Here is a 14134-nt window from a genome sequence, read left to right as displayed (position 1 = left end):
TTTATTCTCTTCTAGCTAAACACTGAGATGGAATCATTCCGTTCCTTAGAAATGGAACGGTTCCATGACATTCCATTTGGTTCCGAAACCAAACACACCCCAAAGGGACAAAATCCCGTCAAATTGGACGTCGGATCACGCGGTGGAGTTGGTCGGATGGTTCAGATCCATTTTTTCTATTTTTCTATCACAGGCCCAGATTCTAGTGTAGTCCCCCCAAGCCCAATGGTCGGATGGTCGGATGGTCGGGAGGAGTACATATCCGTTTATCTGGAGTTGATGAGCAAGTATGTGGAGGCTTTGGCATTCGTAGACCTGAGACTGATCAACCAAGTCACTGGAGATGCGTGTACAATATGTGCAGAGAACAGGGTGCCGAATCAGTTCAGGTCTAGTAGCTTCGAAGAGGCTTCCTGGGGGCGTGAAAAGTTTATCAGTAAACGTGCTTTGAAAGATTCAGGGTATATCCGAGATAACCGCCTTGTTATTGAGTGTGTCATTACTGTGATACACGAACTAAGGGTGTCTGAAAACAAAGAATCCTACGAAATTGAAGTCCCTCCCCCAAATGCATTAGAGCATTTTGGCAAGATGCTGAAGGATAAGTCCAGAGCAGATGTGACCTTCGAAGTTAGAGGAGAAATGTTTCCTGCCCACAGGGCAGTGCTCTCTGCCAGGTCGCCAGTTTTCAAAGCGCAGCTAAGTGAACCCATGAAGGAGAACAAGATGCGGCACATAACCGTTGATCGCATGGAACCAGTGGTTTTCGAGGCTCTGCTCCATTTCGTTTACACTGATTCTTTGCCTACAATGGATGATCTTGACAGATCTGAAAGAAATGCCGTGATCCAGCATCTATTTGTAGCAGCGGATCAATATGGTCTAGATAGGTTGAAGCTTATGTGTGAACGCATCTTGTGTCTGAACCTTGATGTCAATAATGTGGATGTTGTACTGCGTCTAGCTGATCGATACGACTGCCAGAAGCTCAAAGAAGCATGTGTTGACTTTTTGGTTCCTTCAGAGAGAATCGATGCTGTTGTGGCAAGCCGAATACGAGTCAATAAAGTTGGTTTCTCCCTCTCCATTAGCAGACTTGTGGGAGAAGAATACTCGTCCCCCCCAAACGTTCCTTTTAGAACATGTGTAAGCTTCGGAGGAGAAGCAAGTTCAGTCAGCAGATGTGTTATCAGTACTTCTGTCAACAAAACCACTTGTATTGGTGATCGTAATTCCACCAGTAGAGTATTATGCTTATCCAGGCCCTAAGTGTCTCTGCCCCCCAAAAAAAGTCTCACGATGTCTCTTTTGTCTTTTGGTTGAAACTGTTAGTGATATGTTGCCCATGCCCCCCCAGGAGGCGTAAAAATCGCCGCCTGGGGGCGAGCCGGCGGTATAATCGACTCTGGGGGTGGTTGGGCACCCAGCCGTCCCCCCACGCGCCGATGTCGGCCTAGTTTTCGGCCCACTTTCGGCGAAAAATGGCCCGATATCAGCGAGAATCGGCCCATATTCGGCATGGTTCGGCGTGAATTCTCAACATAAATATTTTTTTATCACAAAGTTCATCACAGAAAATCAAAAGAAATCAAATAGTTCAACAAATAGTGCAACAACAAATAGTTCAATACAAATTATATAGTCCAACAAATAAAAACTCATATTTCATCACACGTCGAGCTAGGGGTCGCCCTTGATCCTCCACAGAAGCTTCACCAGATCCTGCTGCAGTTGTTGATACATCTGTGGGTCTCGGATCTCCTGACGCATATTGAGGTAGGCAGTCTAGGTTGCCGGTAGCTGGTGATCAACTTCGGCAAGAGGACCCTGCCTGTAGTATGGTTCAGTGTCAAACACTGACTCTTTCTGCTCGCTCTCAATGATCATATTGTGCAAGATGACACGGCAAGTCATGATCTCCCACATTTGATTTTTTGACCAGGTCTGAGCAGGGTACCGGACAACAGAAGTCGAGATTGGAGCACACAAAATGCCCGCTCGACATCCTTCCTACAAGCCTCCTGAACCTTGGCAAAGTGGGACTTCTTGCCTCCTGGCACATCGTTTGAGATAGTCTTCACAAATGTCGACCATCTCGAATAAATGCCATCAGCTAGGTAGTACCCCTTGATGTAGTGCCGCCCATTGACCTCGAAGTTCATCGGAGGAGAATGACCTTCAACAAGCTTGGCAAAGACAGGGGAGCACTGCAGCACGTTGATGTCATTGTGAGTTCCTGGCATACCAAAGAAGGAGTGCCAAATCCAGAGGTCCTGTGTGGCCACTGCCTCAAGTACCACACTGCAACCGCCTTTGGTGGCTTTGTACACCCCATGCCAAGCAAATGGGCAGTTCTTCCATTTCCAATGCATGCCGTCGATGCTTTCAAGCATCCCAGGAAAATCCTCTTGTTGTATTCTGTGCTAGGATCCGAGCAGTGTCTTCCGCATTGGGTGTTCGCAAGTATTGCAGTCCAAACACTGCCACCACTGCCCTGCAGAACTTGTAGAAACACTCAATGGTGGTGGACTCGGCCATGCCCATAGTCGTCGAGTGAATCACCAGGAGCTCCATATGCAAGCATCCTCATCATTGTCGTGCACTTCTAGATTGAGTCCAAGTTTGCCGGTGCAATCCTTCTTGCACTTGAAGTAGCTGTTGAACTCCCGGATGGAATTCACAATCCTGAGGAAAAGCTTTCGGCTCATCCGATAACAGCGCCGAAATACTTTGTCGCCGTGCAGTGGAGCGTCGGCGAAGTAGTAGGAGTAGAGCATGCAGTAGCCTTCCAGACGATGCCGGTTCTTTGCTTTCATCCGCCCCGGTGCCGAGCCATCTCTATGCGGCTTTTCATTGCTCGCGAGCAGGCCGGCGAGGACCATGAGATGTTCCTCTTCCTGGACGTAGGCATTGGCTTACTCCTCCATCAGCACGGCGAGCGCCTCCTCGTTGTACGAGTCCATTGCCGAGTAGGCAAATCGCTGAACACCTTGCGGGCGTGGTGGGCGCACACCTACCGGTACACTGCCCCTGCATGACCGGAACACCGGAAAAATCGCCCGGAAGATGATGGAGAGGCTGCCGCGGCGAAACCTCTTCTCTTTTTCTGGCGGGGAATGGCCTATCTAGCGGTGGTGGGCGGTGGGCGGCGCCGGGATCGGCAGGGTGGTAGCCGAGCGCGCGGGGGGTGGGAGGCGAATCTGGACGGTTTGGCTTGACTTTTTCGCCTGACCGTGTGGGCCAGGTGTGTTTTTCCCTTGCGTCGGAGCCCCGGAGAGACCCCCAGTGCGCCGGGTTCGGCCTGCGATCGCCGGACCCAAAAACGGGCCGAGCCGGCGGATTTCGGCGTCTCGGGGGCGCGACTGGGGCGGTTTTTCGGTGCCGGCGCATAAAAAGTCGTCTTTGGCCATTTGCTCTGATTCGCAACTTTGGGAGCAGTGGATTTAGTTCACGGTCGATCTCACAAATGTGAGAGCATCTCTAGCAGACCCGTATAACCCCGACCCGCAAAACTCGCTTATAGTTCGCGGAAAAACAGTTTTGCGGGCTGGCGCGGCTGCCAGCCGAGCAGACCCCGCATAGCGGAACTGTTTACAGTTTCTCTTTACAGTTCCGCTATGCGGGGTCTGCTCGGCCGGCGCACCCGCAAAACAGATGAGTTTTTATCTGAATTTGACACATATACCACATATTCAGAATTGTTAATCCAATATAAGATAAAATGTCAAATATTAGAATAATTATTGAAATCACCGAAGCAAACTAAATAATTCAATACAAAACTTGTCCCAAATAACATATGAATTAAATGAAATGAATGCAAAAATGGAATGTGTTACTGCCCAGCCCTTTGCCAACGGTGCTCAATGAGATCCTCCTGAAGCTGAAAGTGGGTGTTTGCATTTTCATTCTCCCAATAGGTCTGAAGTTGGTTTCTAGTTGGTTTGACACGGCTACCCACATTATCGTAGAAGAACTCGATGTTCATGCCTCTCTCATCTTCAAGAATCATATTGTGAATAATAACACAACATGTCATGATGTTTTTCAAGGATCGTTTGTTCCAAAAATGAGCAGGACCACGAACAATGGCAAACCTAAATTGCAAAACCCCGAATTCTCTTCCAATATCTTTTCGGACAGCCTATTGTACCCTTGCAAATTCACATTGTTTCCTAGTTTTGGGGTCTTTGATGCTCTTGACAAATGTGCACCAAGAAGGGTAGATATCATCTGTAAGATAGTACCCCTTTCTGTATTCATGCCCATTGATAGTGTAGTGATGACCCACAAGTATAGGGGATCTATCGTAGTCCTTTCGATAAGTAAGAGCGTCGAACCCAACGAGGAGCAGAAGGAAATGATAATCAGTTTTCAGTAAGGTGTTCTCTGCAAGCACTGAAATTATAGGTAACAAATAGTTTTGTGATAAGGTAATTTGTAACGGGTAACAAGTAATAAAAGTAAATAGGGTGCAGCAAGATGGCCCAATCCTTTTTGTAGTAAAGGACAAGCCTGGAGAAAATCTTATATAAAGGAAAGCGCTCCTGAGGACACATGGGAATTATCGTCAAGCTTGTTTTCATCACGCTCATATGATTCGCGTTCGGTACTTTGATAATTTAATATGTGGGTGGACCGGTGCTTGGGTACTGCCCTTCCTTGGAAAAGCATCCCACTTATGATTAACCCCTCTTGCAAGCATCCGCAACTACAAAAGAAGTATTAAGGTAAACCTAACCATAGCATGAAACATATGGATCCAAATCAGCCCCTTACGAAGCAACGCATAAACTAGGTTTAAGCTTCTGTCACTCTAGCAACCCATCATCTACTTATTACTTCCCAATGCCTTCCCCTAGGCCCAAACAATGGTGAAGTGTCATATAGTCGACGTTCACATGACACCACTAGAGGAAAGACAATATACATCTCATCAAAATATCGAACTAATACCAAATTCACATGACTACTTATAGCAAGACTTCTCCCATGTCCTGAGGAACAAACGTAACTACTCACAAATCATATTCATGTTCATAATCAGAGGGGTATTCATATGCATAAAGGATCTAAACATAGGATCTTCCACCAAATAAACCAACTAGCATCAACTACAAGGAGTAATCAACACTACTAGCAACCCACAGGTACCAATCTGAGGTTTTGGGACAAAGATTGGATACAAGAGATGAACTAGGGTTTGAGATGAGATGGTGTTGGTGAAGATGTTGATGGAGATTGACCCCCTCCCGATGAGAGGATCGATGGTGATGACGTTGGTGATGATTTCCCCCTCCCGAAGGGATGTTTCCCGGCAGAACAGCTCCGCCGGAGCCCTAGATTGGTTCCGCCAAGGTTCCGCCTCGTGGCGGCGGAGTTTTGTCCCGAGAGCTTGCTTATGATTTTTTTCCAGGGCGAAAGACTTCATATAGCCAAAGATGGGCACCGGAGGCCTGCCAGGGGGCCCACGAGACAGGAGGACGCGCCCAGGGGGTAGGGCGCGCACCCCCACCCTCGTGGATGGTGGGTGGCCCCCCTCTGGTGCTTCCTTTGCCCAATATTTTTTATATATTCTAAAAATGACTCCCATGGAGTTTCAGGACTTTTGGAGTTGTGCGGAATAGGTCTCTAATATTTGGTCCTTTTCCAGCCCAGAATTCTAGCTGCCGGCATTCTCCCTCTTCATGTAAACCTTGTAAAATAAGAGAGAATTGGCATAAGTATTGTGACATAATGTGTAATAACAGCCCATAATGCAATAAATATCGATATAAAAGCATGATGCAAAATGGACGTATCAACTCCCCCAAGCTTAGACCCCGCTTGTCCTCAAGCGGAAGCCGATATCGAAAAATATGTCCACATGTTTAGAGATAGAGGTGTCGATAAAATAAAATACGGACGTGAGGGCATCATGATCATTCTTATAACAACAACATATATATATATTGTCATATGATTTCTTATGATAAAGTAACAATTCATTCACAATTTCAAGTATGAATCCAAAACTTCATTGAAAACTAACAAACTATAATCTCAGTTATTGAAGCAATTGCAATTTATCATAACATCAGAAAGAGTCAATATACGAGCTTTTCAGCAAGTCCACATACTCAACTATCATTTAGTCTTTCACAATTGCTAACACTCACGCAATACTTATGGGTATGGAGTTTTAATCGGACACAGAGAAAGATAGGGGCTTATAGTTTTGCCTCCCAACCTTTTACCTCAAGGGTAATGTCAACAATAATAGTTCATGAAAACTCACATCCAATTAGCTATATATACTAGGATCTTTCCAACACACAGTGCTTGCCAAAGGATAAAATGTAAAAAGGAAAGGTGAAGATCACCATGACTCTTGTATGAAGTATAAGACAAGAATAAAAGATAGGCCCTTTGCAGAGGGAAGCAGAGGTTGTCATGTGTTTTTATGGTTGGATGCACAAAATCTTAATGCAAAAGAATGTCACTTTATATTGCCACTTGTGATATGGACCTTTATTATGCAGTCCGTCGCTTTTATTTCTTCCACATCACAAGATCGTATAAAGCTTATTTTCTCCACACCAATAAATCATACATATTTAGGGAGAAATTTTTATTGCTTGCAATAACGACAACTTACTTGAAGGATCTTACTCGATCCATAGGTAGATATGGTGGACTCTCATGGCAAAACTGGGTTTAAGGATATTTGGAAGCACAAGTAGTATCTCTACTTGGTGCAAAGAATTTGGCTAGCATGAGGGGGAAAGGCAAGCTCAACATATTAGATAATCCATGACAATATAATTTATTTCAGATGTAAGAAAACATAACCCATTACGTTGTCTTCCTTGTCCAACATTAACTTTTTAGCATGTCATATTTTAATGAGTGCTCAAAATCATAAAAGATGTCCAAGATAGTATATTTATATGTGAAAACCTCTCTTTCTTTATTATTTCCTATTAATTGCAACGATGACCAAAACTATGCTTGTCAACTCTCAAGAACTTTTATTCATCATACTCTTTATATGTGAAGTCATTACTCTCCATAAGATCAATATGATCTCTTTATTTCTTTTTATTCTTACTTTTATTCCCTCAAGATCATAACAAGATAACCAAGCCCTTGACTCAAAACTAATCTTTATTATATATGGCTCACGGACTCGATTACATAGAAGGATCACAAAGAAAAACTCAAAACTAGATCATACTAAACTTTATTCTACTAGATCAAGATATTACCAAAAGGATCGAACTAGAAAAACGGTAAAGATAAAAGTGTGATGGTGATACGATACCGGGGCACTCCCCCAAGCTTGGCAGTTGCCAAGGGGAGTGCCCATACCCGATACTCAGTTCTCTTTTGGTGGTAGTGATGATGGAGTTGTTGATGATGTAGGCTTGTCGTCCATCTTCCAAGGCATAGGCTCACCATCATAGAAAGATGATCGAGTCTCTGGGATCCTCGAATCTACAGCCAAACTCATCCTCTTGAATCTATATTCATACTCACAGTTTTGGTTTTGCAGGTCATAGATCTGGGCTTGGAGGTGCTCGATTTTCTCGTGAAGCTTGAAGATGGTCTCCACAATGTCCTTGCCATCCAGCTTGTGCTTGCTGGTGAACTCCGCGATCATCATGTGGTTGGCGTCGAGTCTGCATTCCACCATCCCCTGGCACATGAAAACTTGTTGCTCCATTGCTTCGAGTCTTGTATCCACACTTCCATCCCTCCTTGGTTCCTCAACATCGCGGATGTGCAGCACCCCCTCATGCAACTCAATGGTTTCAGGGTGTTGCAGCAGCTCCGCGAGGTAGGGGTTGATGACCCTCTCGAAAAACTTATCCTTGGGGGCACTTGAAGACGTCATGGTGATCTAGATCTGTCAGAAAAACAACTCGAAACAAAGACAGGAGATATTTGCGTGGTAAGGTGGTCAAAACCTCCGGGAGATTATATAATGATTTGTTACCGACCAAAAGAAGTATCGTGCAAGAAAATGGAGTCCGGAGGGCACACGAGGTGCCCACGAGGCAGGGGGCGTGCCTTCCACCCTCATGGATGACTCGTGTCCTTTCCAGACTGCTTCTTATTTTCCTATTTTCTTAAATATTCCCAAACGGAGAAAAAATGCCATTTGAACTGTTTTGGAGTCGGTTTACTTACTGTACCACATACCTCTTCCTTTTCAGAAGCTGAAACGTTCGGGAAGGTGTCCCTTATATACTCCTCCGGGGTTACGGTTTCAATTACATTAGTTTCAACATTTATAGGATTACCTGAGATATAATGTTTGATTCTTTGACCATTCACTACCCTCGGATTTGTGCCTTCGAAGTTGTTGATTTTTATGGCACCGGAATGATAGACCTCCTCGATAACGTAAGGACCTTCCCATTTAGAGAGGAGTTTTCCTGCAAAAAATCTTAAACGAGAGTTGTATAACAATACATAATCACCTACATTAAACTCACATTTTTGTATCTTTTGTCATGCCATCTTTTAACCTTTTCTTTAAACAACTTGGCATTTTCATAGGCCTGGGTTCTCCATTCATCAAGTGAGCTAATGTCAAATAGTCTCTTCTCACCGGCAAGTTTGAAGTCATAGTTGAGCTCTTTAATGGCCCAATATGCCTTATGTTCTAGTTCGAGAGGTAAGTGACATGCTTTCCCAAAAACCATTTTATATGGAGACATACCCATAGGATTTTTGTATGCAGTTCTATAGACCCATAATGCATCATCAAGTTTCTTGGACCAATTCTTTCTAGATCTATTAACAGTCTTTTGCAAAATTAATTTAAGCTCTCTATTACTCAGTTCTACTTGACCACTAGACCGAGGATGATATGGAGATGCAATTCTATGATTAACATCATACTTAGCAAGCATTTTACGAAAAGCACCATGAATAAAATGTGAACCACCATCAGTCATTAAATATCAAGGGACTCCAAACCTCAGAAAAATAACTTCTTTAAGCATCTTAATAGAAGTGTTATGATCGGCACTACTAGTTGGAATAGCTTCTACCCTCTTAGTAACGTAATCAACAACAACTAAAATATGTGTATATCCATTAGAGGAAGGACACGGTCCCATATAATCAAAGCCCCAAACATCAAATGGTTCAATAACAAGTGAATAATTCATAGGCATTTCTTGACGTCTACTAATATTACCAATTCCTTGACATTCATCACAAGACAAGACAAACTTAGGGGCATCCTTGAAGAGAGTAGGCCAATAAAAACTGGATTGCAATACCTTATGTGCAGTTCTATCTCCAGCATGGTGTCCTCCATAAGCCTCGGAGTGACACTTGCGTATGATTTGTTCCTGTTCATGCTCAGGTATACAATGTCTAATAACCCCATCTACTCCTTCTTTATAAAGGTGTGGGTCATCCTAGTAATGTCTTAAATCATAGAAAACCTTTTTCTTTTACTGGTATGTGAAACTAGGTGGTATAAATTTAGCAACAATGTAATTAGCATAATCAGCATACCATGGAGCAGTACGAGAAGCATTTATGACAGCTAATTGTTCATCAGGAAAGCTATCATCAATAGGTAGTGGGTCATCAAGAACATTCTGTAACCTAGAAAAGTTGTCTGCAATGGGGTTCTCAACTCCCTTTCTATCAATAATATGCAAATCAAATTCTTGTAGTAGGAGAAACCATCTAATAAGTCTAGGTTTAGCATCTTTCTTTTCCATAAGGTATTTAATAGCAGCATGATCAGTGTGAACAGTTATTTTAGAATCAACAATATAAGGCCTGAACTTATCACAAGCAAATACAACTGCCAAAAATTCTTTTTCAGTAGTAGCATAATTTCTCCGGGCACTGTCTAGAGTTTTACTAGCATATTGGATAACATTTAATTTCTTATCAACTCTTTGTCCTAAAACAGCACCTACAGCATAATCACTAGCATCACACATAATTTCAAAGGGTAAATTCCAATCAGGAGGCTGAACAATAGGTGCAGAAATCAAAGCTTTCTTAAGTATTTCAAATGCTTCTACATAATCATCATCAAAGACGAAAGGAACATCTTTTTGTAAAAGATTAGTCAGAGGCCTAGAAATTTTCGAGAAGTATTTAATGAACCTCCTATAAAAACCGGCATGACCAAGGAAACTTATTATACCTTTAATGTCCTTAGGACACGACATCTTTTCAATAGCATCAAATTTAGATTTATCAACTTCAATACCTCTTTCAGAAATTTTATGCCCCAAGACAATGCCTTCATTAACCATAAAGTGGCACTTCTCCCAATTCAAGACAAGATTAGTTTCTTCACATCTATGCAAAACTCAATCAAGGTTGCTTAAGCAATCATCAAAAGAAGTTCCATATACAGAAAAATCATCCATGAATACCTCAACAATCTTTTCACAAAAGTCAGAGAATATAACAGTCATGCATCTTTGAAAGGTAGCAGGTGCATTACATAAACCAAAAGGCATACGTCTATAAGCAAAGCTACCAAAAGGGCAAGTAAAGGTGGTCTTTCCTTGATACTCTTTTGACACAGGTATTTGAGAGAAAACCAGAATAACCATCTAGAAAGCAAAAGTGTGTATGTTTAGATAATCTTTCTAGCATTTGATCAATAAAAGGTAAAGGGTAATGATCCCTTTTAGTAGCTTTATTTGGTTTGCAGAAATTAATTACCATTCTATAACATGTAACAATTCTTTGTGGGATCAATTCATCTTTATCATTAGGAACAACAGTAATACCTCCCTTCTTAGGGACACAATGGACATGACTTACCCACTGACTATCAGCAACGGGATAAATTATACCTGCCACAAGAAGCTTTAATATTTCTTTTCTTACCACTTCTTTCATCTTAGGATTTAACCGTCGTTGGTGATCAACAACCGGTTTAGCGTCTTTCTCCAATTTTATTTTGTGCTGGCATAGAGTGGGACTAATGCCCTTAAGATCATCAAGAGTATATCCAATAGCAGCATGGTGCTTCTTCAGAGTTTTCAATAATTTCTCCTCTTCTTGCTCTGAAAGGTTAGCACTAATAATAACAGGATATATCTTCTTTTCATGAAGATAAGCATATTTCAGAGTATCAGGTAGTGTTTAAGCTCAAACATGGGATCACCCTTGGGTGGAGGAGGATCCCCTAGAATTTCGACAGGCAAGTTGTGTTTCAAAATAGGTCCCTGTTTAAAGAATACTTCATCTATTTCCCTTCTTTCATTCATAAACATATCATTTTCATGGTCTAGCAAATATTGTTCTAAAGGGTCATTAGGAGGTACAACAATAGAAGCAAGACCAATAATTTCATCTTTACTAGGCAATTCTTTATCATGGGGTTGTCTACGAAATTTAGCAAAATTAAAATCAAGAGACATATCCCCTAAACCAACAGAAACAATATCCTTTTTGCAATCTATCTTAGCATTAACAGTATTCAAGAAGGGTCTACCAAATATAATGGGACAAAAGTCATTTTGTGGGGAACCAAGAACAAGAAAATCAGAAGGATATTTAACTTTCCCACACAAGACTTCAACATCTCTAACAATCCCAATCGGTGAAATAGTATCTCTATTGGTAGGCTTAATTGTAACATCAATACCTTCTAACTCAGCAGGTGCAATATCATGCATAATTTTTTCATATAAAGAATGAGGTATTGCACTCACACTAGCACCCATATCACATAATCCATGATAGCAATGATCTCCTATTTTAACAAAAATAACAGGGATGCCTACAACAGGTCTATGTTTATTTTTAGTATCGGGTCTAGCAATTCTAGTAGCTTCATCACAAAAGTAAATAACATGCCCATCAATATTATTAGCCAAGAGATCCTTAACCATAGCAATACTAGGTTCAACTTTAATTTGCTCAGAGGGTGTAGGTTTTCTAGTATTAGTCTTACGAACCACAGTTGAAGCTTTAGCATGATCCTTTATTCTAACAGGGAAAGGTGGTTTCTCAATGCAAGCGGTAGGAACAATAGGATCAACATTATATGTGATAGTCTTTTCTTCAACTTTAATAGGTTAAACTACTTTTACTTCAATGGGAGGATGATATTTAAACCACTTCTCCTTAGGGAGATCAACATGAGTAGCAAATAATTCACATAAAGAAGCTACTATCTCCGAGTCAAGTCCATATTTAGTGCTAAATTCATGAAAAGCATCAGTATCCATAAAAGATTTAACACAATCAAACTTAGGTGTTATACCTGACTCCTTACCTTCCTCGAGTTCCAAATCTTCAGAGTTGCGTTTAATTCTTTCCAATAAATCCCATCTAAATTCAATAGTCTTCATCATAAAAGATCCAGTACAAGAAGTCTCGAGCATGGAGCGATTATTGAGAGAAAGCCGAGCATAATTTATTTGAATAATAATTTCTTTTGAGAGCTCATGATTGGTGCATGAATATAACATTGACTTAAGCCTCCCCCAAGATTGAGCGATGCTTTCTCCTTCGTGAGGCCAAAAATTATATATATAATTACAATCACGATGAACCAGATGCATAGGATAAAACTTCTGATGAAATTCCAATTTCCATCGGTTGTAGTTCCATGATCCAATATCATCACATAGCCTAAACCATGTCAATGCCTTTCCCTTCAAAGATAAAGGGAAGACCTTCTTATTGATAACATCCTCGGGCATACCTGCAAGCTAAAATAATCCAGATACTTCATCCACATATATTAGGTGCAAATCGGGATGCAATGCTCCATCTCTTGTAAAAGGATTATCTAGCAGTTTCTCTATCATACCCGAAGGAATTTCAAAGTAAACATTTTCAGTAGGTTCAGTAGGTTGAGGAACAACTCTTTGCTCTACTGGTCAAGGTGAAGATACCCCGAACAAGCCCCTCAAAGGATTACTTTCCATAGTAACAAGTGACAGTAAATTTCAGCACACTATATAAATTTTTCCTTACCAAATTCCACCTACCAAAGGCGCTTCACTCCCCGGCAACGGTGGCAGAAAAGAGTCTTGATGACCCACAAGTATAGGGGATCTATCGTAGTCCCCTCAATAAGTAAGAGTGTCGAACCCAACGAGGAGCAGAAAGAAATGATAAGCAGTTTTCAGTAAGGTGTTCTCTGCAAGCACTGAAATTATAGGTAACAGATAGTTTTGTGATAAGGTAATTTGTAACGGGTAACAAGTAATAAAAGTAAATAAGGTGCAGCAAGACATCCCAATCCTTTTTGTAGTAAAGGACAAGCCTGGACAAACTCTTGTATAAAGGAAAGCGCTCCCGAGGACACATGGGAATTATCGTCAAGCTAGTTTTCATCACGCTCATTTGATTCGCGTTCGGTACTTTGATAATTTGATATGTGGGTGGACCGGTGCTTGGGTACTGCTCTTCCTTGGACAAGCATCCCACTTATGATTAACCCCTCTTGCAAGCATCCGCAACTACAAAAGAAGTATTAAGGTAAAACCTAACCATAGCATGAAACATATGGATCCAAATCAGCCCCTTACGAAGCAATGCATAAACTAGGGTTTCAGCTTCTGTCACTCTAGCAACCCATCATCTACTTATTACTTCCCAATGCCTTCCCCAAGGCCCAAACAATGGTGAAGTGTCATGTATTTGACGTTCACATGATACCACTAGAGGAAAGACAACATACATCTCATCAAAATATCGAACGAATACCAAATTCACATGACTACTTATAGCAAGACTTCTCCGATGTCCTCAGGAACAAAAGTAACTACTCACAAATCATATTCATGTTCATAATCACAGGGATATTAATATGCATAAAGGATCTGAACATAGGATCTTCCACCAAATAAACCAACTAGCATCAACTACAAGGAGTAATCAACACTACTAGCAACGCACAGGTACCACTCTGAGGTTTTGGGACAAAGATTGGATACAAGAGATGAACTAGGGTTTGAGATGAGATGGTGTTGGTGAAGATGTTGATGGAGATTGACCCCCTCCCAATTAGAGGATCGATGGTGATGACGTTGGTGATGATTTCCCCCTCCCGGAGGGATGTTTCCCTGGCAGAACAGCTCCGCCAGAGCCCTAGATTGGTTCTGCCAAGGTTCCGCCTCGTGGCGGCGGAGTTTCGTCC

General features: G+C 41.8%; 1 pseudogene; it reads left to right on the top strand.

Annotated features, from left to right (window-relative positions):
* The first annotated feature begins 225 nt into the window (after positions 1–225).
* LOC125518909 (BTB/POZ and MATH domain-containing protein 2-like) lies at positions 226–1150 on the top strand (annotated as a pseudogene).
* Positions 1151–14134: the final 12984 nt, after the last annotated feature.

Source organism: Triticum urartu, chromosome 7A (assembly GCF_056163025.1).
Source record: "Triticum urartu cultivar PI428250 chromosome 7A, HENAU_Tu73, whole genome shotgun sequence".
Taxonomy (NCBI): Eukaryota; Viridiplantae; Streptophyta; class Magnoliopsida; order Poales; family Poaceae; genus Triticum; species Triticum urartu.
The sequence above is the reverse complement of the archived record's forward strand: the minus strand, read 5'-3'. Positions and strand labels throughout refer to the sequence as shown.